The 12,125-nt window shown below is 41.3% G+C and overlaps 1 protein-coding gene across 2 annotated transcripts in view; it reads right to left on the bottom strand.

Moving 5' to 3' along the window:
• Positions 1-12,008, bottom strand: part of ATP6V1A (ATPase H+ transporting V1 subunit A) — a 30,228-nt gene extending 18,220 nt beyond the window's left edge. Inside the window, exon 1 of one of the 2 annotated variants that reach the window (XM_082058886.1) lies at positions 11,858-12,008. The gene's annotated coding sequence lies outside the window, so the exon portion shown is untranslated. Of the gene's footprint in view, positions 1-2,475; positions 2,612-11,857 lie in introns of those variants that run through there. The other variant, XM_082058887.1, reaches the window with a different exon arrangement.
• Positions 12,009-12,125: the final 117 nt, after the last annotated feature.

Consider the following 12,125-nt stretch of genomic DNA (forward strand, 5'->3'; position numbering starts at 1 on the left):
CTCTGCCTATCAACAGGTCTATCCAGCAAAAGCCCACGGTTCAGTGACATGAACTATGTGAGGCACCTGTTGACACTCAAGAGCCCTTGCAAGAAACTTAACCTAACCCGGCATCTTCTGCAAGGTAGCAAATTCAGAGGTACACTCAGGCTTGAATACCTGCCCTATATACAGTGAGGAAGACAACTACATTGCAACCCCTTCTGCCATCACCAAAGGATGCTTTTCAGCCTGTTCTTCAGAAGCAGTAGGTAGGTGACATTTGCCATTCTTAAAATCTTATGATTGTTTTCCAGCTTTTTAATACTTTCCAAATCTTCTGCCCCTTACCAGCATAAAAGTTTTGAAATGGTATCCCTGCTCTGTAAGAAAAGGATCTCCAATGATTCCAAACTCTTGTCCATCCTGAATGAATAGCTTCTTCCAGGCTCCGTGTCCTGCTGGAGTGGATTGTGTAACATGGCTACCATTGACTCATTTCACAACAGCCACCCCAACAGTTGATCATGACTCAGTCACCACCACCCTGGAGTGGAAATGCTAGCTGCTCTCAAGCTCAGAGCCTAAGTCAGATACCTGTTAGAACCCTCAACTCTCTATAACAATGGTTTATCCTTTAAGCTGCCTGTCATTTAGGCCCAGAAGATAATTTTTATTTCACAGATTATTTCTCAAAAACCTCCTCTGACAAGCGGCAAAGGGGAGGTCCTTGCAAAGCATTCTGCAGTTCCTGAGCAGCTGGTAAGAGCTGGTTCTGATCAGACTAACATAACTACCTCATCTTTTTTGCTTTTAACAACTAAAACACTGCAAAACTCAAGCACAATTACTGTTCATACTGAAAAAACAGATTGTCTCATAAATCCACCCCAAACATTTACTTCAACATACCATACAGAACAACCTCTAGAGTCCTACTACCAAAATGCTATACAGAAGCACAATAAAGAGAGCGCTAAACCAAATTCTCATAGCTGAATTAGTGACACTGTTTAGCAGTTAGACAGTAAAAGGTCCCATATGAAAGAATCAATTTACAAAAACAAGGAAAAGCAGGAATAACACTGTCCAGTTTCAATTTAAATTAACTTTTCTTCATACCCCAAATCTGCAGGTCAGCTGACCGCTGCTTAAAGCAACCATTTATCTTTTAGGGACAAAACCAAGAACCTCAGAACAGTCATTCTGCCATTAAAACATCAACATCCTGACACCAGGCATATACCTTTCCTGTTCCTGTGGCTGCCCTGCTCCCTCTCTCTTCCTACAGCCATCTTCTCAAATTACTGGACAAGACAACTAAAAAAGTTTCCTCCACTAGGCCACCTAGCAACACACCAATAAACCCTGTCTTTGTCCTTATCTTTAGCATCTGCACCAACTGCTTTTAAACACATACCTATTAACTAGTCCAACTGTAAAAGATGTGGTGAATTCTTCCTCACCTTTCTTCTCCTATACACCTCCAGAGTACACAAAATCTAAAAAGCCAGTACTCACCCAGACAAGCTGACCTCTTTTTTTAAGGGGCTACACATCTTTTAGCACTCTATACAAATTAAGTTTAAAAAAAGAGAAAAAATATGTTATTTGTCACTGCATAGTTCGCTTGTGCTTGCATATTAGCATTACAGATTTTCATCTGAAATGGAAAAGTCCTTGAGGGCAGAAATGTTGCCTTACCTACCTGCACTGCTAAACGTCTTCATTTTTAGTACTCAGATAAAATTAAATTCCCTAAAGCACACCAGAATTTGCTAAACATAACATCATGTGTGTGCAGACAGTATGTACTTACCCAGGAAGCCAGGGTAGCTAAGCCATTTTAGAAATCTACTGAGCTCCTGTACCCTTTCAGAGTCCTCTTGCCAACACAGGGCATTAGGCACAATATGCAATCCACTCCTACAAAACTCCATTAGCACACCTGCACAGGGTGTTATCTTAATTTTAATTATCTTACGAGCAAAGATGCATCTTGTACCCTTTATAGCTTATAAACAGGAGATGAGGAAGAATCTTAAACAGTTCAACGATTTATTTTAAACATGCTTTTAAGCTCTAACATGGTCATATTCTGCCTAACAGTGCCAGAAATCAAAGTATTACTTGCTGCAGAACCACCTCTGACTGATAGGTCAATTATTAAGGTAATTTTACAGTCAAAATTAAACAGGAAAGAGCTAATGACCAGAGTTTTCTATCTTGATTTCGCCCTAGCACAGCAATCTGGCTACAGCGTAACCCCCAAAAAAACATAACTACCATGCTTACAATGCTGGAGAAACCTGTTTTCTATTACAGTTCCCTATTTTTGCTTCAAATACTTGATCAGACCCAGAATTTACAGGACAAACTGCCTTACCACAAAGATCTCTTCAAAATTAAGACTCCAGTGAGATTTTTTAGAATGATCATTCTTACAGCAAGGAAGAAAATCCATGACTATTTTATCACATAAACACAAATTCTTACCTTCTTTTGCAGAAACAGGAACAAAAATCCACAGGCCCAATGGAAGCAAAGGCAGAATTCAGCAGTTAAGCACCACCACTTAGGAAATAATTGTCCTTCTAGTGCCCCTACACAGAGGGATGAGAAAGCCTGCTGCAGAGGGGAAAGAAATTTCTGACACACAGCAGAGGCATAACCACCTGACTTGATGAGTCATCAGTCTCTCTCTCTCCCACCAGCACCGAGGATTGCCGCAATAGCAAATCAAGCCACCTAAAGTCCAGCTGAACTCCCATCTGTGCCCTTCTTACTGCACAGGACTGAGCATAAGAAATTAAAAGCAGCATTCAGTGTTCACATTAAGGACCTCCTACAAAGCAAATAATCCCAATGTCCCAAGCAGTACATACTACTACATATAAATCCTTGAAAGAAAGATGCATGCTTTTTGCTGGAAACCGTTTACCTACTAGTCCTCTCATGCAACAGATCCATGCCAGTGCATGCTCTGTTCTGGAAGAGCTCAACAGAACCACCATTTAACAACAGACTGCACAGGGAGGCACTGAAGACACTGCAATACTAATTGCCTGAGTATGTAGAACCAGTATTGATTCTTGTCAAAACAGCAAGTCTTGTGGGTCTCACTGATGCTAATATAAAAACCCCTTCCTCTAGGCAGTGGAGGCATTGATGCAACTGCACAACGTCCAATACCTTAGCAAAGCAGGCTGATGTGCCACCTAGAGTGACAGCTGCTAGAATGGATTGTCGAAGACTGACAGGGACTGACATTGTCCTGTATGTTGTACAGAAGACAAGTAGCTATGGGGGCTCTCCCCCAGGAAGCTACATCAGTTGAAGAGTTACCTGCAGTCTTCACAACTTCTCAAGACTACCTTTGCAAGTTTTAGGATTAGCAATACATCAAATCAGTACAACAGCTTAAATCATAAATGGTAAGAAATAACACATGACCAGCAATTCAGAAGTAGCGGCATTACATTAATAAGTCACCAGTGCTAGGATTCATTCTGCTGGAGTAACTTCAAGCTAAGGTAATAGATTTTACTCTATCTGGAACAGACTATAAAGTGTTTGGACTTCCTAAGGCAAAAAAATGGAGTCAGAATATAAGCTCTTACATTCAATATCCAGGAAAAATTAATAGGCATACACAATAAGAAGTAGCCAAATAAAGTCTTCCAAGAAAATCCCTCCTTCTCAGTAAAAACCTAGCTGTCACAGGACAGTAAAGATCACAACCTAGCCCAGACAATCAGCTTAGCATCACATTTGAGTCTTGCTTTAGAATCAAGACTGTCAATATTTACTGTGTTCACCTGAGTAGGCTTTGGTACGGTGCATAAGGCCCACTGTCCAGCTGTACGAGGATGTGTTGCAAGTGCCTCATAAATAATAGAATAATGACTGCCATAGATTTACTCTAACTTGGACACTTTATACTTCCCCTTATAACAGATGATATTCTTAAGAGGAAGTATTAAAAAAATACAGCACCTAAACTACTAGACAAATGCAGAAGTTCAGCAGCATTTCTGCATCTAGAATCTGGGATATTGTCCCAAAAGAAACAGCATGTCCAGAACTCTAACACAGGTCACTTGGAAGGAAAGCCAAATAGTATTCTCAAGAAACTATCCTCCTTCATACCATGCAGAGTTATAATTTTATAACACATAATAATAATAACACATCAGGGAAAATTACTCCAGATTTCTCAATCACCAAACAACAGAATTTTTGAAGTTGGAAGGCACCTCTGGAGATCAGCTAGTTCCAACTTGTCACTCAAACCAAGCTATAGCAGGCTGCTCAGGGCCATGTCCAGCTGGGTTTTGATTAGTTCTAAGGATGGAGAACACACAACTCTCCAGACAACCTTATTCCAATGTTCAGTTACACTTAAAGGAAAAAGTGTACTTATGTTTGAAGGGAATTTCCTGTATTTCAGTTTGAGCCCATTGCTTCTTCTCATTTCACCAGATAACACTGAGAAGAGTCTGGCTCCATCCTGTTTGCTCCCTCTCATTAGGTATTTATATAATTTATAGTAAGTTTCTCTGAGCCTTCTCTTCCTGAGACTATACAAATCCAGCTCTCTCACCCTCTCCTTTTATCTCCCAACGCTCAACAGCCCTTGTTGCCCTTTTCTCAACCCACTGCATTAAACCATGCCTGCCTTCTGCTGAACAACCAGAACCAGACATAGCACTCCAGATGTGGTCTCCCCAGAGCTTAACCGAGGGGAAAACCCACCCCCCTGAACCTGCTGGTAGCATTCCTCCTAATGCAGCTCGGGGTCATGCTGGCTGCCTTTGCCACAAAGATACATTGACAGCTCATGTTCAACTTAGTGTTGACCAAGACCTCTAGTCCTTTTCAGCAAAGCCACTTTAGAGTCAGCCAGTCCCCAGACTATAGCAGGGCATGCAGTTATTCCTCCCCAGGTGCAAGACTTAGCATTTCCCTTTGTCAAAGTTCATGAGATTCCTCTTAGCCTATTTTTCCAGTCTGTCAAGGTCCCTCTGCATAGCAGTACAGCCTTCTACTACATGAAAAACCTTCCAATTTTGTATCCTCTGCACTCTAAGGAAACCAGGCAGGAGTCACCTCTTGTGCTCAAAACAATGATGTGGCTTATTCTTCTCTTCAGACAGACATTGAGAAGCTAACTGTACCAATCTTCTTGCCATAAGCGCGGACTTACAAGTATCACTGTTTCTTAAACTCAACAATATGGACACTCTTTCATTAAAGTGTTCATACAGTTCCAGTTGCCACAGGGCACTTTTATACCACCTCTGCTCTTGACAGGTCAGGAATCTGCTCAAGTGATGCTCAGCTACATACTGTGGATCCACCTGCAACCACACAGGACAATTAATCTTTTGCGCAACTTGTTTCTTGGGTACTATAAAGCTCCTTCCTCTCACATGAGGCTTGCTGTTCAGCACGTGCGTGGTGTACCCAGGTGTAGTAAAAAAAAAGATAGGAAATAGAATTATGCTGTCACTGTCAATACACCACACAATGGCAACAAAGTAAGACTGTGCAACATGGCAATTCATTAAGCCCATCACAAGATCCTGCCACCCTCTTAGTCAAAACAGATGGGGACTTACCTGTGGGTATGGCAACACATACAAGCCTGATACTTCAAACAGACATCATGCCTTGCACACAAGCTAAATGTATATAAAATATATTTAGTACACATATAGAGCATAAGAGACTCCCTTCTACCACAGAGATGAGGTGTGAAGTCTGTCCATGCAAGAAGTACCACCGCCACAAATTGTTATTCAAGCATCCAAGTTTTAATTCAGAAGCTTGGGAGATTTCTTTAGTTAAGTCCAGAACAGGACTAGAAAAAAAGTTGTATTTGAACACAACCAGGAAGCCAGCAGCAGTGACAAAACTAGACAGAAAGGTTGGGAATGCATCCATTGCATAACTACTTTGACCCACTGAAGATCTGATCAGCTTAGTAGATAACCAGCCTTCTAATTTCAAATGTGGTTGCAATGTTATCTAGAGTTGGTAAAAATCATAGTTTTCTCCATTAAGATACTTCTCTCGCTACAGAAAGCCACTTTGAGTGAAAAAAAAATCTTCATCAGCTGACTGATTATATGCTACAGAGTTTTCCATAATAGGGTTTTCTACACCAATTCTTTCCTCTCAGCTCAGAAGACTTTTCCAGTAGAGCTCTAGAGGTGGTAATGGATGAGTCTCTCCTTATTTCTTAGTTGCTACACTGCTTCAAAAGTTTCCTACTGTGAAAAATTTGCCATCCATTTCAGCCTGCTGTACATCCTTCTCCTTCTTTGGCTTGATACTTTCATACAAAAGAAACATTTAATGCAACTGAGATCCAAGTCATAACACAGAATACCAATATAATCTTAATTTCTGTGTCCCACAGCAGCCTTCTTTTTATTTTATCCTGGTCCTGTCAGCTAGCTGTAAGGGTTGAAAAGTTCTGCAGCCATTTACCTAGCGCGACAGTCATTTCCTCTAGATGTGCAACATTTTAATTAACCTCACTAACATTACTGCAAAGCTAAAATCCACCCTTGCTTTTATTAAATAAAACTCACTCTACTTTTAGGTGCATTTGGCATTGGTACTTGAAAGCGTTTTTGTCAGTCTAACCCTTAAGATGACAAATGTCAAAATGAGACAAACACAAAGCTGTAAGCAATTATAGCAGGAAACATTATGATAGTTTAGTAGAGTAACTTCTGAATAGTTGAAGATTCTTATCTTAACAGACAGAAGGTGTGCAATTTCATAAAACAACTATTGCTAGATTTGTAAGTCAAGCTCAGTTTTACATGCAGAAACATATTAGTAATATGTGCTCATTAAAACACATAGGCTCCTCTACAAGCCTCACCACTGTCTAGCCCCTTGTCGCAAAATGTAATAGCCAAAATACTACGCACAACTTTGGAATAAGCATTTAAGCATTTCATCATCACACTTAACTTTTAGAGCAGTCTTTAAAGTTGGGATACTATGGAATCTTCAGTTTATGATTGGAGGTATTTGAAGGCTAGTTTAAAGAGTTGAACCAGGAGTAAGTTTGCATTAAAGTCTTTAAGAAAGATCTAAAACCCCTAGTAGATAGAAGAACTCTTTTACGGCACTTTGGTATAATGAAACACCTGGTTGGAATCACAACACACATACTGGCATTGGATTCCAGTAAAAGGAAAATAAGCTGAGGTTGACTTTTCCTGTAATGGAAAACTTCATCTTTACATTTTAAAGCAAGTTAAGCCACATGTGGAGATTTTATGTTCAATTACCTAAAGTATTTACAGCTTCTTCAGAATAGCCAGAGCCTCTCCAACATACTAAATTTTAACATTGCTTAAACAACATATTGTGATGGTTGTCTGAATATCTACCAGGTGATGCAAATTTAACTCACAATAACAAAACCCTCAAGATTTCCAGGACCTAGAGGAAAATCACATAATAGAACTTCCTTTTTAGAAGTCCTTACCAACGTTATCTGCATTTAGCCAGAAATACCACTTTCCGCCTCCCCCCCCAAAGAGCTGCTTTTTAATTACTTTCATAGCGAGAAACAAAAGAATTACATAGTCTAATAATGAGAAGGACCAAATATTTGTCCCACTATCTGAACTTCTTGGATGATGCAATTTCTTTGCTAGAATATTAAAGTAAAATCATTCTTCAGGCTGTTAAAGGAAACCCACATACTTGAAAGCTTTTCTCCAGCTATAATAAATTATTCTAACAAAGGCACAGTTTTTCTGTCTATAGCCTTTCCAAAACCTTTCTATCCCTCATCACACCCAACCATCCCAATCACAACAGGACCGCTCTTCATGCATATGGCACAGAATGCAGACCAGCAGCACAGACATTCAGACAATATATCTTTTACATAGTCTCAAACAACAAACCACTCCAGCAAGCAAGCATAGCTTATAGCATCCTACAAACGGAACACAGCAAGGGGAACACGGTGCCTTCACACTGCAGATTTTAGCATTTTTCTTGGGTTGATGTCTAACAGAAGGAGTTAGTTTGATAGACTGTTCAGCCAAAACCCACCTGTGCACCAACATTTCACCTTGGCCATGAGAATCCTTACAATATGAGTGAGCTTCAACTGATTAAAAAGGACAAAGATGACTTTTACATTACAGAGATACCCCCTAGGAACACCACTTTTCTCTTAAGCATTTGCATCTGCAATGGTTCTATTTTCGGCAGATGTTTTAGTTTATTTAACAATTTAGCAGGATGAGTCTTAGCTCACTGAGGTAGCAATGGTCTTCAAAATTATTCTTCTCAGGATTAAACAGATGTCAGGCTGGTAATGCAGAAAGCACAGTGCTATAAAAATGCAGCCACAATGGCAGCTTCCCATACTAGTTTTAGTACTTCCTGATTACTTCTGATGTGAACATTTTAAGACAGTCATAACAGACTATCTAAAATGCTGTGAACTATGATAAAACTAAAGAACTGTCAACAGCCACCATGCACGTATTAGATCACTGTCAGACAAATTCTTTCTGAAGAGAATGAGCAGTGACGCTGAAATTTACTGTTACAAGAGGAGTTCATGTGTAATCAAGTTGATGAACCAAAAAAATAAAATTCAGCAGCTAAAACTGATCTTCATCTGTCATTTCACTGCATGATAGTAGTAAAGTCTATTAAACTATGACTTTCTGGATTTATCCTTATATATCTTACCAGTTTTCAGAGCAAGTGTATGTGTATCATTTCAGTAAAGACAGGCATTATAAGGCAAAGCTTGTTATTGCAGCCATATAATTTATGGAAGTCTAAAAAGTTAGCAGCAAATAGTCAATCTTTCTAGGAAGTGGGGATGTTCAACTTTGGGAGAATTTCACAAAAGCAGAAGAAATAAATGGATAGATGAAATACAGTAACCAAACTAAAAACAGTCATGAGATATGACCAAACCCAAGAATTTAGTATAAGCTTAGCTATCCACTTTCAAAGCAGAGGAAGAGGTGAACACAACAAAAACAAAAAAAACCTTTTCAGAACATGAAAGAAGGCACAAAAATGACAACCAGAAGATCCAGTCTAAGCCAGTTTTGCATGTTGGACTTTTAGGCGATTACTGGATTCACCTGTACAGAAAGATGAGGTTGAAAAGTTTAGATTAATTCTGCTTCCCCTGCTGGAGTAGATCCCTGTTTTTCTCTGTCCAGCTGGAAGGCTAAAGAAGTCACATGTTTTAAGATAGTGAGTAAGAGTGAACAAGCATGATATTCCACAGTTGACTACTTCATCTGTTTTCCTTGATATAGTTCCAGTCTAAAAAATCATGTGGATACCATTGTTCAAAGATACCTCAATATTTCCAAGTCCCAAAACCCCCACTTTTCTTTGCGATCAATGATACAAGCATGGAGGAAAGAAAACATATTTCAATTCTAGGCAATGTAGATTTTTTTAGAAAACACAAAGAATGAAAAAGAGTGGCTATTACTTGGCAAGCAATAGCATGCAATATTTTTTGGTCAACCTAAGAGTAAACAAAGATATCAACTAAGTTTATCCTGTAATCCTTTTCCTCTTTTTAAAAGGCTAGGTATGTCCAATCAGGAACACAGCTTTAGTTCACAAACAAGATATTTAAAAGCACAAGGGAAAAAATGTCAGTAGAAATTTTCAGGGCTCAAGGACTCAAAGAGACAGTATTATGGTATCAAAACACAAGAGGTGAATTGTAGTGCCTCTAAATGTATCTCCAGGGGAATCATCTAGTAATTTACTGCTCTATAGCAGCTTTGGAAGACAATGTGTAATACCAGCACCCACACATGTCTGAAAGACAAATGCACACAGTCACACTGGGAAAAAATTTACACAACAGAAGCACACTGAAGCCTGCAGACTTTGTAAGTGTGGATTGAAATTAATCTATACTAAGATCAAAATAAAAGCTAAACTTAAGCTAATGATGTATAAAAATTAAGCAAGTAGTACTGACTGTTCATGGCTGAACTCTAATAGTAGCACTATCTGTTGAAAATAGTTCTTAATTTGGAAAATGGACAGGCTGCATTCACAGGAAACAGAGATCTTGTGTTACTATTGCAACACACGACTTCAATCCCCATTTGAACAGTCAGCTGATGCCAGCAGTCATTTTCCAGCATTGTCTTAATTTCTCCTTCCTCATCCTCTCAAGTTGATGTCCATGACAGTTTATCATTTTTTAATGTCATGATTTGTCCTCTGATTATTGAATTAATACTATTTCTTCCCCACATAAGAGAGAAAAACTCTTTTCAAAAAGGCTTGACATAATAAACTGACAAACACAGCAAAAATAATCTGCAATATTTTTGGTAATTTGAAGACCTCTAGACATTGATCTCACTTCACATAGTCTTAAGTAGAAAATAATAAAATGTAGATACTATTAAATATTTATGCTCACTACTCATTGAAAAGGCCTTTAAAAGCAATGTATAGACAAGCCAAACATTCAGCTGCTGCAGACCTGCAGAGTGCCAAAGTCTGCACAAATACAGCAGCTTAAATATGTTGAGGATCTGTCAGTTATTCGAACTTCTATTTGCAAATGCCAACTTACGCTTTGCATGTTCTTGCTGAGGGGCTACAAATGGGTGGGCTGATAAACCACCTCAAGCATGCTGTCATCCTTTTCCACTCCTTCTCCACTTCATCAGGTAGTATTAGCATTTGAAATACCATGCTAGATCAAATAGCCAATGTACTTTGCTAAAGTATTGTGTTACAATGAATAAAACTATCACCAAATTGCTTTTATTCCTAGCTGGAATGCAAAGTCTCTGACAAAACTAGTAAAATTTGGAAGAAATCACTTTGGGCAACTGCATTGAATGGACAGATCTTAATACATGCACGTCACACTTTGAAGTCACAGCTACCTGTAATGTGTATAAATCCAGAACCCAGTCATGCAAAATTTCTTTCTTGCCTTTAAGTGAATTTTATGAGTTTGGAACACCTCATCTAAATTAGAATTTTGTCATTGCTTACACACATAGGAAACACATATGATTTGTCATTGGTATTTTCAACTGCAAAATAACAGGTAGGCCCTTTTGCTATGGAAGAGTTGTGGTCAGAAGCCAGTAGCAGCGTTCCTGTCCATGTCCTGCATTGAATGAGCAGCAAGGTTTACAGCCAAGGCACAGAAAGATTCAGTTCCACTCACCCAAGGTGGTGGAGTGACCCAACACAGAAACCCAGCCACTGTCATCTCTTTATCACGGGTTCTTCAGACTCTCGTTGGTCACATTTCAGAACGCCTAGCAGGTTTCTTAGTCGGGGAAAAACCTACTCAGGGGGCTGATTCGCTTTCCAGGCCTTTTGTCCCCAAGGAACAGGACCGGGAGGAGCACATCCGCCGTCAGCGGGCTCTCCCACTGGGGATCGGCTCCATACGGACAACGGCACGCAGCACAGAGCCTTACTGGCTTCGGTCAGAGCGGAACAGGCGGCAGGCAGGCCCGCCCTCCGCGCAGCCTTCTGCCCTTACGGCGCCCCCGGGGCGGGAGGAGAAGGCCGGCAGCCCAGAGTCCCGGTCGTCGCCAAGCAGACACCCGCTCTGCACGGCACTCCGCGGGCCCTGCCGCCCCCTCCCCCCACCCCGCAGCGCCCCCCTCAGAGGGCGGCTCCGCGAGGCGACCGCCGCCCATCCCAGCAGGTAACGGCCGAGAGGGAGAATGAAGACGATCCCCGCTCCTCTTAAGCCCGACACGCCGGGTAGAGGGGAGGGCAGGTGCCAGGCGCGCCTCGGGAAAGGAAGGGGCAGCAGAAGCAGAACAAGGCTAGGGAAAAGGAAGGCGAGACGCCTCACCTGCGGCCGGTGCCGGCACACCCGGAGCGCTTCTCCCTCCCGCGGCAGCGGCGGCAGCGCTGGATCAGCTGATGCCGGCCTCCGCGCGCATGCGCCTGACGGCCCACGCCGGAAGCGCTTCGCGCGAGCCTGCGTCCCCGCGCCCAGATCCGGGCGGAGCTTTACCTCCGGGCCTGGGCTGCGCTTCCTGGCGCCCGCGCGAGCAGGCAGAAGAGCGTTGGCCGCAGGGGGGCGCGCGATTGGCCGCCGCACATCACGTGGCGAGACG

Source organism: Streptopelia decaocto (genome assembly GCF_964273445.1).
Source record: "Streptopelia decaocto genome assembly, chromosome: 1".
NCBI lineage: Eukaryota > Metazoa > Chordata > Aves > Columbiformes > Columbidae > Streptopelia > Streptopelia decaocto.